Raw genomic sequence first — 4,741 nt, 5'->3', positions numbered from 1 at the left:
CAAGGTTGGCAGACTGCACAACTGTGCTTATGAGTGTCACTCATGGAGGAAGTTGACAGGGCCTCATCTCAGCAGGCACTGCTGTGATTACAGAACACTGAAGGAGATGTGGAGAACCACATTCTTCACACCTCTTCCCATAAGGGGCACATATCACATCCACTCAGGTTATACGAGCCAAGCAAGCCATAGGCCACGGTTAACATCAGAAACGGAGAAGCATAATTATCCAGTTTCAAAGGCAAGAGAGCTGGACACATTTGGTGCACAGGACTCTTATTACTGCAACAATTACTGTCTCTACTCATTCTCCCCCTTCTACTCCTCCTCCTTGTCACTTTCCTCACCCCACTCCTCTTCCTCTGTCTTCTGCTCCTCCATTTTCCCTCAGCAGACTCTTCCTTCCAAGGCTTCCCTGAAAAAAATCTTGAGTTGACTTTCTTTTTTTTTTAATGTTTTATTTATTTCTGAGAGAGAGAGAAAAAAACAGCATGAGCAGGTGAGGGTCAGAGAGAGAGGGAGACACAGAATCTGAAACAGGCTCCAGGCTCTGAGCTGTCAGCACAGAGCCCGACGTGGGGCTCGAACTCATGAACCGTGAGATGATGACCTGAGCTGAAGTCGGATGCTTAACTGACTGAGCCACCCAGGTGCCCCTTGAATTGACTTTCATATAACCTTCAGCACCACTTTCTATGCCAGGCCCAAGATCCCGCTTCTTCTACCAGTCACCAATATGCACAACCTTGCAATTCACAGGCAAACCAAGTCTGAGAGTTCAGTATCAAGTGTCCGAAGTTTGTATGGCTAGGCTGGAATGTGACTTTTTAAAGGAAACCTGCAGTTTGGGAGTTGGGTCACTCAGAATTCACGAGTCCACTGTATGAGCCCACAATGACAGAGCTTCTTCCCATTTCCACAGAACCTATGTCCCAACCCCACACGAAAGTCTGGATTGTCAGGGCTGGCCTGCCCAATCCAAAGTGGTAATCTAAGACACATGTACTGACAGATGCAGGAATCTGCACAAATGGATCCCTCAAGGGGCCAGTCACAGGCTCACCTAAGTGCTTTAGTTATCGCTTTCAGCCAAAGGCAGTTAGGGCTCAAGGTAAACTAAACAGGTTTGGCAGAAATCCAATCTCGTTCAATAAGATATCACTCTTCCAGGTGGCCTGTTTGGCCCCAGGATGAAAAATGCCCCACTTAACTTTGGGGAAAGTGGTTTCTATTCAACTTTCAAAAATTCTATCCAAAGAAATCCTTTTACTTAAAGCACTCCCTTTAGATCCACGGGGACTCGGGGACTCGGAAACTCTGCACTTATATTCATTTGAATTCAGCAAGAGATGAACTTCTGCGGCTCCTCCTATAGATTCCACAGCTTAGCCTGGGAGACAGCATAACAATACCATTGTTTCAGGCGCCTTTCAGAGCAAGGACAGCACCAGATGCCAAGACAAATAATTCAGGTGCTAGTCTTCAAGGTTCTATAAAGTCGCGGTAAGATTTTCAGAAATTGAACTTCTCTAAGATGGGATTTCCACTACCACAGAGTATATTAGTTGGGCTGGATGGCAAGAAGAGTATATCCCAAGTTAATCTTCTGTGACTCAGGTGTCCACCTGCGCCCCCAACATCCATAGATTTAACATTTCCATCAATCTTACCCCAAATTGTGTCAAATACGTCAAAGCTGAAGAATTTTATGATGTGTTCCAGTTAGTCAAAATAAACTCTTAAAAGACTTTCTACAATACACTTCTAGGCTCTCTCTTCAAAACTAAAGACCATCACCATCTTGACAACTCTCCTTCCCACTCCTCACCATCACTCCCACTCCCACCATGGCACTGAACCAATTCAATGTGAAACCCGCAAACTTCTCTGGCCTCACTCAAGCAAACACTGAATTTTATAATCATCTTCCTTGATTCCCCCTACTTCTGGGCTCCCAGCCAGAATACGAACAAGAAATGTGAAGGGTCATTTCCTGAGGTGAATGTGAAAAGTTTTTCAAAGTGATCGTGGGTGGCTTGCACTGTCTCTGCTTCAAAACCACTTTTTCCTGTTTTCATGCTTGATTTTGTGTGTCACTGACCAGCGTGTGGGAGAAGTGAAATTCTTTCAGCTGTGATTTCAGCCCCTGTTCCTCCCAGTTTTTTTCCATCCCCCTCTCTATGGGTCAACTTGGCCTCAGACAATGCCCTTCACTTTCCAGAATTAACTGCTGCCATATTCAAATCCAGGCAGCAAGAACTCACAGTTCCTGCGTGTAACAACCTTCCACCCTGAGAATCTGCATCCCCAGAAATGGGCTCACCTAGTACTGAAGGTCTATCCCTTACCGATTACCCTGAATAAGACTTGTAAAATACAATATGTAATTAAATATATCCCTTTAAAATTTTTCCTCATTTCTTTAATGAAGTTGACTTTTTTCTCTCGATTTATCTGGAAAAAGAATCATGGCTACACATCTGGTGTTTTGGTTTCTATAAACCTTTACCCTTACTATTTAGGCATGTACTTTCATTATATGTATTTGAGACAGAAAACGCCACGCTGAAGAAATTACTTTTTCTTAGATATTTGGTCTAGTATTTGGATGTGTGGGGATCAGAAAGAGGATGGATATATGGTTAAGGCACTAAATTTTGTGTATTCGGTACTGCTGTAAGTGTGGCAAACTCAACAGAAGAAAATCGGGAAGACAGAAGAAGGGATACTTGTGTTACTCGATAATCCTGTTCATCTAAAAAAGAAAATTAAAAAAACAATTTTTAAAAAGAACAGAAAAATACTTAAGAGCCTCAATTCTAAGTCTACTAAATTTTATTTTAAACAGTATTCTTAGCCTCTCTATATTTTTTAAGACATTCGTTTAAAAAGAGATGCAGAGAGATACAAATATGTGGATGGCTTTCATTTACTAAATCTCAGCAGCTAGTGACAAATTTGGTTTCTTACCTTGAGTTCCTACTCCAGGCATTGACAGACTCCTCTTTTAACTTGACCTGAATTCTTTTTTTTTTTTTTTAATGTTTATTTTATTTTTGAGAGAGAGAAAGAGAGAGAGAGAGGTATCAGAGGAGGGGCAGAGAGAGAAGGAGACACAGAATCCGAAGCAGGCTCCAAGCTTGGAGCTATCAGCACAGAGCCCATTGTGAGGCTCAAACTCATGAACCATGAGATCATGACTTGAGCTGGAGTTGCTTAACTGACTGAACCACCAGACGCCCCTTAACTTGCCCTGAATTCTTCATTTGAAACCAAATGTTCCCAGGGTTCTAATACCTCTCGAAATGTTTTACACCAGAAGTCCTTACCAATTATTTTCATCCTGTGAAAGCATCCATCTCCCCAGCTCGGTTGTTTTGATTTTGAAAAGAGACCTGGCTAACTTAAAACGAGTCCTCACTAAGGTGTTGAACCACGTTCGTGAGAAATGAGACCTTAGGGGCTGGCCTGCACTCCTGACTCTCTGTTACTGGAGTGAGCATGTGCAATGAATGGCCTGTCCCCACCTCCCCAATCCCTCACCCCCTCACTACGCCCCCCCAGTGATAGCCGTGCAAAATGCATTCTAGTGGGCCTGCCTCCTAGCGCTGGTGCCTATGCTGTTCGCATACCATGCTCTTAATTAGGTTCCCCTCAACGCCAAGCCGGCCATTATATGGGAAAGAGAAACACCGACGCCGGAAAGTATGCCCTTATAGTCATTTACGTGAAATCTCATGATCGCCATTTTTATAAGCACAGGGCCATCATTCCTATTTCTTGCCATTTGTTACTGGCAGCTGGAGCTTGTTCCTTTCCTGGTTTAGGTTGAGTAGGTCCTTGCTCACCACCGTAAGCAAAAGATTAGATACACAACAACTTTCTGTAAGAGTCTGGAATTGTTAAAGCAAGCATTCCCCAACTTAACCCTTAAAAACATTGAGTCAGGAATTGGAAGTCTCTAAACAGTGACACGATGATCTCAGCTCCAAATGGGGACTCCCTGAGCTCTTCCCCATTTAGAGCTTAGATGTGACTGGGAGTATTTCTTCCGGACTCCCAACATTTCCCTTCTACGAAGGATGCTAATCAGAGGAATCCCTGATCGTTTGCTGGCCCAGACTCACACTACTGCTAGAGACAGTTAAATTTGGGGAGCATAAGAGGCATGCTCACCCCATCCTTCTTTGGGAGATCGAGCTTTATCCAAAGAAAGCACCCATTTTCCTCAACTCCCCCATGAGAGCCTATCTCTGCAGGGAGAAGACTGATTCACTCTAACTCGGACTTGAACTGAATGGTTAAGTCTGCCTAATTTTGGTGTTCGAGACTAACATGGCCACGGAGCTAACAGACTTTAAACCATATCTGCTATATTTTGTAATATTTTGGTCTCTGTATTTTCTGGTGTTTTTCTCTCCATTTGTCTAAAAGATAGAAAAGGAAAAGGGTTTGTTTTATTTTGTTCTTAATGGGGGACACAAACGTGTGAACAACATATCATTAGGACTTTAAAGGAAAATATTCATGTATTAATGGGCTAGGAGACTTTACCGGTGCCTGGGAATAAATATGCATTGTTATATTCTAATGAATTAGAAGCATTCACCTGAAGGAGATTATCTATAAATTCTGGGCTATGCTATAGACATAACTCAGCATTAGTAGATTGGAAAACCAATAATACTAGACAGATGATCTGTATTTTAACATTCGTGCATTAGAGAAAACTAATAGTATG

This window comes from Hyaena hyaena, unplaced genomic scaffold (assembly GCF_003009895.1).
Source record: "Hyaena hyaena isolate Hyena2069 unplaced genomic scaffold, ASM300989v1 scaffold_250, whole genome shotgun sequence".
Classification (NCBI taxonomy): Eukaryota; Metazoa; Chordata; class Mammalia; order Carnivora; family Hyaenidae; genus Hyaena; species Hyaena hyaena.
The sequence above is the reverse complement of the archived record's forward strand: the minus strand, read 5'-3'. Positions refer to the sequence as shown.